This window comes from Macaca thibetana, chromosome 16 (genome assembly GCF_024542745.1).
Source record: "Macaca thibetana thibetana isolate TM-01 chromosome 16, ASM2454274v1, whole genome shotgun sequence".
Classification (NCBI taxonomy): domain Eukaryota; kingdom Metazoa; phylum Chordata; class Mammalia; order Primates; family Cercopithecidae; genus Macaca; species Macaca thibetana.
The window spans coordinates 65,603,204-65,617,760 of record NC_065593.1 but is presented as its reverse complement, the minus strand read 5'-3'; the positions used below and the strand labels follow the sequence as shown (position 1 = coordinate 65,617,760).

At 45.5% G+C, this 14,557-nt stretch overlaps 1 protein-coding gene across 4 annotated transcripts in view; it reads left to right on the top strand.

Moving 5' to 3' along the window:
• Positions 1 to 14,557, top strand: part of RPL38 (ribosomal protein L38) — a 694,013-nt gene that overhangs the window by 644,636 nt on the left and 34,820 nt on the right. Inside the window, exon 1 of one of the 4 annotated variants that reach the window (XM_050765772.1) lies at positions 13,069 to 13,080. The exons of the other annotated variants lie outside the window; for them this stretch is intronic. The gene's annotated coding sequence lies outside the window, so the exon portion shown is untranslated. Of the gene's footprint in view, positions 1 to 13,068; positions 13,081 to 14,557 lie in introns of those variants that run through there. 4 annotated transcript variants of the gene reach the window in all.

Here is a 14,557-nt window from a genome sequence, read left to right as displayed (position 1 = left end):
TGAGTGTGAGAGTGTGTGTGAGTGTATGTGTGAGTGTGTGAGTGTGTGAGTGTGAGAGTGTGTGTGAGTGTATGTGTGAGTGTGTGTGTGTGAGTGTGAGAGTGTGTGTGAGTGTATGTGTGAGTGTGTGTGGGTGTGGGTGTGGGTGTTGGGTGAAGGAGAGACATCCTTCCCAGAAAAGCAAGGGGGGCTGTGGCTGGGCAGTTGACAAATAGGGAATACCACAAAAACGTAGTCCTTGAAATGGGATCATGTTGGTGAAGTGCCCACAGCAACAGCTGCCATAAATGGTTCCCGCGACTGTAAGCTGACCCCTGCAGTGTATTTATCTCCTCCTCCAGCAAAACTTCCTTAGAGCTGCCCAGGGCCACAGTCTTCACTTCCTTATCTCTCGTTCCCTGCTTACCGCTCCACGTGGACTAAAACCACATCTCTGTGGTCACACTCATCCAAGTTCCCAAGTTCCCATCCTCCTACTGATCACCAAAGTCGGAGGTAACTTTTCTGTTCTTCTCCTGTGTTATTTCTCAGCAGCATTCAGCATGATTGCCCACTCTGTCCTTCCTGAAGTGCGTCCTTCTCTTGGTCGTTGGGATCCTCCTCCCAGTTTTCCTCCGCCTCCACTGGCCTATATTTCTCTGTGCTGGCATGCCCTGAGGCTCAGCCCTTGGCCCCCTGCTTCTCTAGCCGGTATCTCTCCAAGAGTCTCATCCACTTCCATGACTTTGTCATCTATGGCCAATGACCTTCACGTCTCCATTCCAGCCCTCACTTCTCCCCAAATCTCCAAACACCTCTATCCAACTGCCTGCATCTCATGCTGTCTTCACATGGGTGTTGTAAACTCAGCAGAGTGAGTTGAGCCCCATCCACCCTGCCTTTCCCATGCCATTGAAATAGCATTCAGTGGCATAGGAGTTGTCCTAGCTTCCTCTCTTTCCCTAACCCCCTACCCCCAATCCATCAGCAAGTCCTGCAGTCTCTGCTCATCTGTCACAGGCTGAATTCATCCACTTCTCTCCAGCCATCTCCACTGCTATCAAGCGGCCATCACCTCTTGCCTGCACTACCCCAGTAGTCTCCTAACTGGTTTCCTCACTTTCTCTGCTGTCCCCTACAATCCATTCTCTGTTCAAACACCAAAGCAATGATTTCAAATGAGTAAGCCCAATTATGTCATGTCCTCGCTTAAATTCCTTTCTTTAACACTCAGAACAGCACGCTGACTCCTTAGGATCTGCCGCTGCCCCCCACCCTCCCAGGTGCTATGCACACCATCCCCCCTCCCACATTCTGCTTCAGGCTTGCTGGACAGCTTCTGTTTCTCTAACACTCCAAGCTTATTCCCGCCTTCGCACCCACCCACTCTGCCTAGACAGCTTCTCCCCGTCCACACCTTTCACCAAACGCTAAAGTCCCATCTTCATGTGACTAGCTTCTCTAATCTTCCAGCTCTTAACTGAAAAGTCACTCCCTCCAGTGGGCCTTCCCTGATTGGTCTATCTAAAGAAACCACTCAGGGCTGGGCATTGCCGCTCATGCCTATAATCCCAACACTTTGGAAGGCCAAGGCAGGAGGATTGCTTGAGCCCGGGAGTTTAAAACCAGCTGGCAACACGATGAGACCCCATCACTTAAAAAAAAAAAAAAAAAAAAAAAAGGTTTTCTTAATAATCTGGGTGTGGTGGCAAACGCCTGCGTACTTCCAGCAACTTGGGAGAAGTGAGAGGATTGCTTGAGTCCTGGAGGTTGAGGTTGCGGTAAGCCGGAATTGCACCACTGCACTCCAGCCTGGGTGACAGAGCAAGACCCTATCTCAACAAAAAGAAAACAAAAGGAAGCTGCTTAGTGGATCTGTATTCATCACCTATTGATTTCTCTGCATAAAAATCACTTTTCAGCCAGGCTCACACCTGTAATCCCAACACTTTGGGAGGCCGAGGCAGGCAGATCACTAGGTCAGGAGATCGAGACCATCCTGGCTAACACAGTGAAACCCTGTCTCTACTAAAAATACAAAAATTAGCCAGCCGTGGTGACAGGTGCCTGTAGTCCCAGCTACTTGGGAGGCTGTGGCAGGAGAATCATTTGAACCCAGGAGGCAGAAGTTGCAGTGAGCTGAGATCAGGCCACTGCACTCTAGCCTGGGCAACAAAATGAGGCACCCTCTCAAAAAAAAAAAAAAAAAAAGAAAAGAAAGAAATCAGTATTTTTCAAATTTATTTATTGGTTTATGCATCTGTCCTTTTCTAACGTATTTATTTCTTTATGGTCTATCATTCACCAAAATAGAATCTCCATGAGAGTAAGGACCTCATTTATTCTTCCGTCCCCTATGCCCAAAACAGTGCCTGTCACATAGTTAGCACTTAACAAAATAGAAGAAAAGTATAAATAGTAAAGGGGCAAAAAGGGTAATAAATCAAACATTATTTAAAAAAAAAAAAAGGGGTCACTTGTGGATGAAGAAATGCAACAAATATCTGGAAAGGGAAAAGTGATGGAAGTGTGCGATGGAGGATGGAGGAAGCTGCCTTCGGAATATGCTCCGGGGAGGCTAGGTTGAGTCAGCCACTGAATTTGCATAAAGAACGCTAGAGACATTGGGGCTTGCAGTTGTCAAATACAACCTGTGGTGGGAGGGAAAACGGGGAGGTGGTGCTAAAAACACAGGGGTTAATTGAAACTCTGTGGAACAAATTTGTCATTCACCACCCTCCAACCCCACTCCCACCTAACAGAGCAATAGGAAACGCAGCAAAAACCAGAAAGGACTCCTGGCTAAATCAATGAAACTGCTAGTAGAGAATGGGAGGCCAGCGCAGTGGCTCATGCCTGTAATCCCGGCCCTTTGAGAGGCCAAGACGGAAGGATCACTTGAGCTCAGTAGTCTAAGACCAGCCTCAGTAACAAAGGGAGACTCCCTCTATACCAAAAATTTTAAAAATTAGCTGGGCATGGTGATGTGTGCCTGTAGTATCAGCTACTCAGGAGGCTGAGGCTGGAGGATGACTGGAGCCCTGGAGTTCAAGCCCGCAGTGAGCTATGATTGTTCTACTGCACTCCAACCTGGGTGGCAGAGCGAAACCCTGTCTCAAAATAAGAGAGAGAGAGAATACAGCAGCTGTTATGGCTGCTGGTGTTCCGTAGTAAAGTTCATCTCGTTCTGCCATTTTTGCGTCCCCACAACCTAGCTTCACAGCCACCTCCCTGGCCAGTCCTCATAAAGCAAAGCCAGATAGTAAAGTAAGCCTTGCACATGAGCCCAGAGGTCCGAGGCAGCATCTCCACGTAGGGAAGGTACTCAATGGGAAAGTAAAACCACACATAAAAATCAGGAGCTGGGCGCGGTGGCTCACGCCTGTAATCCCAGCACTTTGGGAGGCAGAGGCGGGTGGATCACGAGGTCAGGAGATTGAGACCATAGTGAAACCTCGTCTGTACCAAAAATACAAAAAAATTAGCCGGGCGCGGTGGCGGGCGCCTGTAGTTGCAGCTACTCAGGAGGCTGAGGCAGGAGAATGGCATGAACCCGGGAGGCGGAGTTTGCAGTGAGCCGAGGTCGCGCCACTGTACTCCAGCCTGCGCTACAGAGCGAGACTCCGTCTCAAAAAAAAAAAAAAAAAAAAAAAAATTCAGGAAACCCACGCCAACCTCCTAGAATAATTACCCCCATCCTTCATTCTTAAATAGAAACAGACAAATGAGATTCACTAGACATGTGACAAATGAAAGAGAAACTCTAAGATTAAAAAAGAAAATGAACAGCAATCCAAATGTATCATCAAAGAAATGTGGAAGCCGATTACGTCCAAAAAACAGAACAGATTGCAATGAAAAAAGGAATTATCAGAGAACAAGAAAAAGTTCTTAGAATTTAAATCATATGGTTGTCACCATAAAGGCCACATACGGCAAGCCCACAGCTAACATCATACTCAATTGCAGAAAGTTGAAAGCTCTTTCCTCTAAGATCCAGAATGAGACAAGGATGCCCAGTTTCACCACTTCTATTCAACAGAGTACTAGGAGCCCTAACCAGAGCAATTAGGCAAGAAAACGAAATAAAATACATCCAAATAGAAAGAAAGAAGTGAAATTGTCTCTGTTTGCTGACAGCATAGTCTTATAAATAGAAAATCCTAAAGACTCCATCAAAAAACTGTTAGAACTGATAAAGGAAGTCAGTAAAGTTGCAGGATACAAAATCAACTTACAAAAATCAATAGCATTTATATACACTGCTAACAAACTATCTGCAAAAGAAATTAAGAAAACAACCCCATTTTTAATAGCATCAAAAAAACATGGGAGTTAATTGAACCATGCTGAAAACAATAAAACATTAGTGAAAGAAATTGAAGATAACACAAATAAATGGAAAGATATCTCATGTTCGTGGGTTGAATTAATATTGTTAAAATGTCTATAATACCCAAAGGTATTTCAGATTCAATGCAATCCCCATCAAAGTTTCAATGTCATTTTTCAAAGAAATAGAAAAAACAATCCTAAAAATTTGTTCAGAACAACAAAGGAGGTAAATATTATGTTAAGTGTTTGTACCCCCGACACACACACACGCACACACACAAAAACCAAATAAATAAAGTCAATAAGAGGAAATTTGGAGACGTGATGGATATATCTATGACCTTGATAGTGGGAATAGTTTCACTGGTATATACTAATCCCCAAACCAATCAAGTTGTATACATTAAATAGGTACAACTTTTGTATGTCAATCATACCCCAATAAAGTGGTTTTAAAACAAGAAACAATATAGTTGTTGAAATATAAATACATTAGAAAGGTTAGAAGGTAAAGTTGAGAGAATTTCCAAAATGTCATAAGAAAGAGAAAACCTACATATGCAGAAAGAAAGAAAAGATAAGAGACATAGCACATCAATCCAGGAGGTCCAACATCTGACTAATAGACCCTATAGAAAGAGAGCAGAGAAAAAACGGATATAAATAAACTACAAAATAAAAGCAGAAGAAAGTTTCCTATTATTTAAGGAAGAAAGAAGCTTTCGGAATATAATATTGGGAAACATTAGTTCATCAAACAAAAAGACCCTGAAAGTCTGCAGGGAGGGGAAGAAGTTACCTACAAAGGAATTAGACACCACCTGTGGTTGCTCATCAGCAGTACTGGATCCAAAAGTAAAATGAGGCCTTCAACATTCCCAGGGAAAATTTGTTTTGAAACTAGAAATCTATGCCTACCCAAACTAACAATGAAGGAAAAATAAAGTCTCAGACATCCAAAAACGCAGAAAAACTACCTCCTCTGCATCATTTCCAAAGAAATTACCGGAAAACGTACTCTAACAATATGAACAAGATACCAAGAAAGAGAAAAAGTTGGATTCAAGAAAAAGCAGAACTCTCACTAAAAAGGAAATCCCAGGATAATGGCTGGTTGGAACCAAATGTCAGTGTACTCTAAAGACAAGGTCTTCAAGAAGAGCACAATAAATTTCAAATGAGGCCAGGCGCGGTGGCTCATGCCTGTACTCCCAGCACTTGGGGAGGCTGATGTGGGCAGATCACTCAAGGCCAGGGGTTCGAGACCAGCCCAGCCAACATGGTGAAACCCCATCTCTACTAAAAATACAAAAATTAGCCAGGCATGGTGGCGCATGCCTGTAATCCCACCTACTTGGGAAGATTAGGCAAGAGAATCGCTTGAACCTAGGAGGTGGAGGTTGCAAGATAGCTAAGATCGCACCACTACACTCCAGATACTCTGTCTCAAAATAAAGAAACAAAAAATTAAATAAATAACTAAATAAATTCTGAATGATAGGTAGACTTAATAAGAAATTGGAAGATATTTGTGAAATGATGAGTAAGATAATTTTGCTTCCTCCAAAAAGAATAAAAATATACACTTAAAGCCAGGCGCAGTGACTCACGCCTGTAATTCCAGCACTTTGGGAGGCCGAGGCAGGCGGATCACCTGAGGTCAGGAGTTCCAGACCAGCCTGGCCAACATGGTGAAACCCCGTCTCTACTAAAAATACAAAAAATTACTCAGCATGGTGGCACGCGCCTATCATCCCAGCTACTTGGGAGGCTGAGGGAGGAGAATCGCTTAAACCTGGGAGGCAGAAGTTGCAGTGAGCCGAGAGTGTGCCACTGCACTCCAGCCTAGGCAACAGAGTGAGACTCTGTCTCAAAAATAATAATAATAAATAAATATATACAATAAAAATAATAAATAAATAAATATATATATATACACACACTTTAAAATGCCATGAAAAATTTGTACCAAACAATCACAATCTGAATCATGAAGCAAATTAAAATGTGGCATGATTTTGAACAAGTGATGGAGAATACAAAAATATTTGATTTTGTATAAGGGTTATGATATGAGATTGAGAGAGGAAAAAAACATAATCTCTTTACACCATACTACTGGTTCATTGCAGAAAACAATACTTATATCATCACAAAATGTAAAGGCTGTTGACTGGATTTCAACTTTTAAAATCATTGTATAGATAAAACATGAATGACATAAATGTGGTTAAAAAACAGACTTTCAATGTCGCCAATTTTGACAATGTGAAAGATAAGGATGCAGAAGCTGGAAAGTTACCAGGGGTGGGGAGAAGAGGAGAAAGGAGAACAGGAGATGTAATCATGTCCTCATGTTACAGAGTGGGCACACAGAATTACTGGCTCACATTAAGGGAGTAAGAATTGGACTTTTTAGGCCGGACATGGTTGCTCACGTCTGTAATCCCAGCATTTTGGGAGGCTGAGGCGGGTGGATCACCTGAGGTCAGGAGTTTGAGACCAGCCTGACCAATTTGGTGAAACTCCCATCTCTACTAAAAATACAAAAATTAGCAGGGCATGGTGGCAGGTGCCTATAATCCCAGCTACTTAGGAGGCTGAGACAGGAGAATTGCTTGAACCTAAGAGGTGGAGGTTGCAGTGAGCTGAGATCGTATCACTGCCCTCTATCCTAGGTGACAGATATAGACTCCATCTCGGAAAAAAAAAAAAAAAAAAAAAAAAAGAAAAAGAATTGGACTTTTTTTTGAGACCAGGTTTCACTCTGTTGCCCAGGCTGGAGTACAGTGGTGTGATCATGGTTCACTGCAACCTTGACCTCCTGAGCATAAGTGATCCTCCTGCCTCAACCTCCTGAGCAGCTGGGACTACAGGCACTTGCCACTACACACCTAATTTTTTGCTTTTTGTAGAGATGGGGTCTTGCTGTGTTGGCCAGGCTAGTCTCAACTCCTGGGCTCAAACGATCGTCCCACCTCGTGCTCTCAAATTGCTGGGATTACAGATGTGAGCCACCAACAGAATTGGATATTTCGAATATATTAATTAAAACTGATAAGGTAACCAGTAGAAGAAATAATTACCAAAACAGGACATAGATGAGGGAAGTAAGCAAAGTCTTCATATCTCACAGTAGGGAACCAATATGGGCCTAAAGTTAACAAATCAAGAAATGGAAGTTTAACAATATTAGAGGCCACCAAAGACCACACATACATGCACGTGCACACGCACACACACACACACACATGACAGTGGTTGCCTCTGAAGGACAGAACGACACCTATGGAATCATGGGGAGTTCTTTATGATCAGCTGACTGAAAAGGAAATAAATCAGATCTAATTTACAGATGGTTCTGCATGGTATATTGGCATCAACCAGAAGAAGACTGCTATTAATACATCACCACTGCAATCGAGAGCATTTCTTAAAGGCAGTGGTTAAGGGAAATCCTCCCACTAGACAGAAGTTCAAGCGTTATCTTTGGTTGTCTACTTGGGCTGAACGGAAAGATGACCAAAAGTATGGATCCACACTAACTCATGGGCTGTGGTTAATGGCTGGACTAGATACTCAGGGACTTGGAAATAACAAGATTGGAAGATGAAGACAAGGAGCTCTGGGAAGGAGGAAGGTGGATGGACTTCTTGGAGTAGGCACAGAGGACAAATATGTTTGTGTGCCACCTGAATACTCACCAAAGTCTAACCACAGTAGAGGAGGCTTTCAGCAAGATGACACATTTTGTGGCTATCCATTTGCATTTTTCCCCAGGCCCCTTGATGGTTGTGCAATAGGAAAGTATACAAAACAGTCACAGTGGCAACAGCAGAGTCTATGTGTGGGCTTAGTAATAAGAACTCCTCTCACAAAATCCACCTGGCTACCACCTCTGCTGAATGCCCAAACTGACAACAGCAGAGACCAACGCTGAGCTGGTCTCTAGTATCATTCTGCAGGGGGATTAGCCAGACATGTGGTAACAGGTTGATTATATGGAAAGGGGCAGCAATTTGCCCTCCCTAGAATAATGTGTATTCAGGATATAGATGTACCTTCCCTGCTGACCAAGTTTCTGCCAGTACTACCATCCATGACCTCATAGGATGCCTTATCCTGTGAGGATAAGGATATCCACCATCACGATAGTCCATGGATATGGTTTGGCTGTGTCCCTGCCCGAATCTCATCTTCAATTCCCATGTGTTGTGGGAGAGACCTGGTGGGAGGTAATTGGATCATGGGGGCAGGTCTTTCCCATGCTGTTCTCGTGATTGTGAATAAGTCTTACGAGATCTGATGGTTGTAAAAAGGGGAGTTTCCCTGCACGAGCTCTCTTCTCTTGTCTGCCGCCATGTAAGACATGCCTTTCACCTTCCACCATGATTGTGAGGCATCCCCAACACATGGAACTGTAAGTCCATTAAGCCTTTTTTTCTTCCAAGTCTCAGGTATGTCTTTATCAGCAGTGTGAAAACGGACTAATACACCCACATGACAATGTTTCTGATCAAGAAACTCACTTTGTAGAAGTAAAGTGGGGCTGGGGGAGGTGGCTCATGCCTGCAATCCCAGCACTTTGGGAGACCAAGGCGGGAAGGTCTCTTGAGCCCAGGGATTTGAGACCAGCCTGGGCAACATAGTGAGACCCCACCTCTACAAAAAAAATACAAACGAAAATTAGCCAGGTTTGGTGGCATATGCACCTGTAGTCCCAGCTACTCAGGAGGCTGAATTAGGAGGGTTGCTTGAGCCCAGAGAGGTCAAGGTTGCAGTGAGCCATGATCGTGCCACTGCATCCCAGCCTGGGCAGCAGAGCAAGGGCCCTATCTCAAAAGAATAAAAATTAAAAAGTAGAGCAATGGGCTCATGCCCCTGGAAATCAATGGTGCTCCCACGTACCCCATCACCTAAAAGCAGCTGGTCTGACAGAATAAGCAAATGACCTCCTGAAAACTCAGTTTGCCAGCTGGACAATAACATTCCAAAAGATTGGTCTGTTTTACAGGATGTAGCATATGTTGTGAATTGATGTCCAATCTACAGCCATGTTTTTCCCAGACCAGAATACACAGGCCAGGGAAACAAGGAGTAGAAGTGGAAGTGACTCCTCTTCCTATTTTTTAAAAAATACTTCTCGTAGAGAAGGAATCTCACTATGTTGCCCAGGCTGGTCTCAAACTCCCGGCCTCAAGTGATTCTCCTGCCTCAGCCTCTCAAAGTGCTGGGATTACAGGCCTGAGCCACCACACCTGGCCACCTCTCACTGTCACACCTAACAACTCCCACAGAATGTTTGTTTCCTATCCCCTCTTTAACTTTGAACTCTACTGGTTTGGAGGTTTTAGGAATCAAGGGAGGAATGTTTCCACCAGAGACCCAGTGATGGTTCCACTGAACTGGACATCAAGGCTGACACCTGGACATTTTATAGGCACTTTAGGCTGCTGAATAAATAAGCAGAGAATATAATTACTTTCCTGGTTACCAAAGAGAAACTAGGTAGCTACTATATAAAGGAGACAAGGAACCCAGGAAGTTCGCTGGTGACCCGAGTAGTACTTCCTTGTCTAAGGGAAGAATAATGGATGTGGAACGGGCAATGAGAGAAGGAAGTTAATACCAGCATGACCTCATAAAAACAAGAACATAGGCCGGGCACGGTGGCTCAAGCCTGTAATCCCAGCACTTTGGGAGGCCAAGTCGGGCGGATCATGAGGTCAGGAGATCGAGACCAGACTGACGAACACGGTGAAACCCTGTCTCAACTAAAAAATACAAAAAAAAACTAGCCGGGCGAGGTGGCGGGCGCCTGTAGTACCAGCTACTCGGGAAGCTGAGGCAGGAAATGGTGTAAACCCAGGAGGCGGAGCTTGCAGTGAGCTGAGATCTGGCCACTGCACTCCAGCCTGGGCAACAGAGCGAGACTCCGTCTCAAAAAAAAAAAACAAGAACATAGAAAGCAGGAATATGTTCTCCCTTGCCTGTTGTATATGTGTACATGTTTGCACTGGCACATATTAACTAATGTATCTTCTCTCTCCTTTGCCATTTTTATTTTATGTAAAGATTATTAGCAGTGGTTAACTTCACAATTTCATCTGTAAGTAACAAAATATTCAGACGGGACCATGACTAACTTTTGGGGGTGATCAACATCATCCAGAAATGAATACCATGTCTGTCACTCAGAGGAGGATAATAGCTCTTGGGATTTTATGTCTTCTCTCTTTGAGAACAATGTGAGTGTCTTTGTACAAAAAATAATTGCAGGTTATAAGGTAAAGCTGTATGTTTGTTGTCATCATTAGGTGGTGTTCAATACATGTAAGTGGATGCTGAGTAGCCAAAGGGGTGGAGGACTGTGTTCAGTTATCAAGCTATCATCTCTCAACTCCAAGCTCACCCTTCTATTTATTTATTTATTCATTCATTTAATTTTATTTATTTTTTTGTATCAAGATGGAGTCTCGCTCTGTCACCCAGGCTGGAGTGCAGTGGCACAATCTCAGACACTGCAACCTCTGCCTCCTGGGTTCAAGTGATTCTCCTGCCTCAGCCTCCAGAGTACCAGGGACCACAGGTGCCCGCCACCATACCTGGCTAATTTTTGTATTTTTAGTAGAGGTGGGGTGTTGCCATGTCGACCAGGCTGGTTTCAAACTCCTGACCTCAGGTGATCTGCCTGCCTCAGCCTCCCAAAATGCTGGGATTACAGGCATGAGCCACCACATCCAGCCTGAGCTCACCCTTCTAAACTCTACTTTTTGGTGCTAAGATTAGGGCTCTGCACATAACATCTCTCCTTTGTCAACTGGCTCCTTGTTGGGTTCTGCCTGTAGGAGGACTAGAGAGAAACCAAAGGCTGGAGGAGAGAAAAGATGCATGCTCTTTCTGCTAGTTTATTCTTCTTGTCCCTGTCTCTCTAGCAACAGATCTCCCCAAGCAGCAGCAGTGCATTCCAATAGCCAGTTTTTTACTGCACAATCTCATCATGCTCCTTCAGAGATAGCAGCACCAGTCAGCCAGGCTGCAGCGCCTGAGATCTAAACCCAGCTTCATGGGGCCTCTTCTTCAAGCTTGTAGAGTCAGATAACCACGACATCTCCCTTTTGTTCTGTCTGTCCTAGGGATGATGGCTTCTTTCTATAGTTCCTTTAACCGTGCTACCTCAATGTTCTCTTTGGGCTTTTTCAGTCCTCCAATACCTGTTTAGCCAATTCTCTATATTAAATTCTCTCTGTTAAGGTAACTGGTGTGGTTTCTATTTTCCTGACTGAACTCTGACTGATACGAGCAGGCAACTGTAACGTTTTATTATAGGCCTCCTATACAATTGGAATTCGTTTAAATTCTGCACGTATACTACTTTTTGTTACTCTTTTCCAATTCTTCAATGTAACTGCAAGGAGAGTACAGTTACAGAGTAGTGCCAGGCCATTTAGAAGAACCTCCTCAGCCTGGCATGGTGGCTCACGCCTGTAATCCCAGCACTTTGGGAGGCCAAGGCAGACAGATCATGAGGTCAGGAGATTGAGACCATCCCCGCTAACACAGTGAAACCCCATCTCTACTAAAAAAAATACAAAAAAAAATCAGCCAGGTGTGGTGGCAGGTGCCTGTAGTCTCAGCTACTCGGGAGGCTGAGGCAAGAGAATGGCGTGAACCCGGGAGGCAGAGCTTACAGTGGGCCGACATTGTGCCACTGCGCTCCAGCCTGGGCAACAGATCAAGACTCCGTCTCAAAAAAAAAAAAAAAAGAAGAAGAAGAAGAGCCTCCTCTACACCGGGTTGGTCATGGAAGACTTCCTGGAGGAAGTGACATCTAAACAAAATTTGAGAAACTCATTGAAATTAACTAGGCAAAGAGTGTGGGATAGTGAGCCAGGCATGGGGAATAAATAACAAGTACAAAGGGAAGGAGGTAATAAGGCCTCATTAAGTTCAAGGAAGAGTCCGGCTGGAGCATTGCCAGTATCAAGATGGGAGGCTGGGGAGGAGAGAGGTAATCAGATCAGAAAGGACCTCTGCAACCTTAGTGAAGAGTTGGGACATTTTCCCAGGGACTGTGAAGATCTTCGAGAGTTTCAGCAGAGAAAAGGCATGACTGTATGGCCGGCAGCAGACACCCAATGTCCTTGTGCCCACCTTGAGCATTGCTCTCAGCCAAGTCACATCATCCCCAGCACTTGCCCAAACTCCAAATCACCCCCTCTTCCCAGGCAGGCGCCTCCTCAGAACACATCTGTACTGAGTTTCCCCCTCAGAAACCTTGTTAGGGCACTAGTTAGTGTGATAAACTAATTCACGGCGAAGTGTTAGCAAATGAAAATGGTTTATCCCTCCTCGGGGTATTTTCATTTTAAGGAGACTGGGTTGACAAATATTTACTGAATAGTCTATTACATGCAAGAAACTATGTAAAACTCCTAGGGGGAGTCATGGCTTGACCTAAATAAATCAGTCTCTAACGATAGAATCCTGGGCTCACAGGGAAGCATTGCAGGCACCAGACAGCCTTTCTTATCTCTGCTTAAACCACATTAGCATCTCTCTTGATCTGCCCTCCATCCCGACCCCTACTCCTCCCCTTCAATGGGGGTGAGCAGAGGCCGTGGCTTCGGTGTTTAACTGTGACTTCCCTGAGTAGTGTTGACATTGCTGGGACTGCACTGGGGGCTCAGGAGTCAAACTTTGCCCCATGTTTTGGAATCCCCAGGTCTTCCCCATGGGAAGTCAGAAGGAGCTGTACTGGGGGAGCTCCATCTCCTGTCCTTGGCCATGCTCTGCCCCCACCTCCACCCAGACACACTTACCGAGGGCCTCCTGCACACCTGGCCCCGCGCCAGGAGTAAGGGCCAGGGAGCAGGGGGCAAGGACGGGAAACAGCACAGAAGTCCCACACCTGCACTTCAGTTCAGCGCGGGATGGATTCTCCCTTGAATAGTGGAGCCTCAGGCCAGGCACAGTGGCTCGTGCCTGTAATCCCAGCACTTTGGGAGACTGAGGTTGGTGGATCACCCGAGGTCAGGAGTTCGAGACCAGCCTGGCCAACGTGGTGAAACCCTGTCTCTACTAAAAATTTTTTTAAAAATATATTAGCTGGATATGGTGGTGGGCACCTGTAATCCCAGCTACTCGGGAGGCTGAGGCAGGAGAATCACTTGAACCTGGAGGCAGAGGTTGCAGTGAGCCAAGATAGCACCATGGCACTCTAGCCTGGGCAATAAGAGCAATACTCTATCTAAAAAAAAAAAAAAAAAAAAATAGTGGAACCTCCTCACTTGGTTGATTCTCCTCTTCTCTTTCTGTGTGTGTGTGTGTCTCTCTCTCGCTGCCTTCTGAGTTAACAAACTGAAACAGAAAGGAGGATGAGAGGCAGGAAGGAAGGAGGAATGCTGGAATGGGATGAACAGAGCTTTTCCAGCTGCTGATCCCCCAAGTCCTCCCTCTCATCCCCTCTCTCATTGTCAGGCCCCACTCCTCCCAAGCTGGATTCTCCAGAATCACTCTCATCCCCTCCGGCCCCTCCCCACTTACCGGTCTACAACGCCCTTCTTGGACAGCACAGGTGAGACACATCCCAAATAAAGACGCTGAATGAGGAAGTGGAAGCCGGAACCCTGGGGCTTTCATCAGATTCACTGCAGTGTCCAGAGAAGCTTACCTGTGCCTTAGCTAAGTTCCCAGGACTCACTATTCCCATCTATAAGATGGGCATAGCCCAGGCCCTGTTACCCTCTAGGACCATCTAGACCATCCCTCTCCGTCAGCCCTTCCCAGGCTCCACCTTCCATCCGTTAAGAAACACTGACATCTAGTGGTTGCATGGGGGACCTGCAGTGCAGACCCGGCTTCCAAGGACAGGGCCCACAGATGCAGAAGCCTCTGGCAGCCTTACATAGAAACAGGGAGCCCCGTATTCCATGGTGCCCTCTGCAGCGTCCCTCCCTCTCCCTCCGAAGAACCCCTCCAAGACCCCCAAACAACATGGGAGTAAAGAACCAGTGTTGAAATGGCCATATTGCCCAGTCCTTGCTGAAGACCACCCGGACACTCCCCGGAGACGAGGAGGTGAGAGAACCTGTGGATGAAACACCCCATGGCCAGTCCACAAAGTGAGTCATTAGGAGCTGAGCACAAGCCCAAATTCCAGGAGCCACGCGGGGCCCCACCCTCCCTGCCCAATGCAGGGAGGGGCAGACGAATAGGACAGCTTCCTACCACGGCGGCTGCC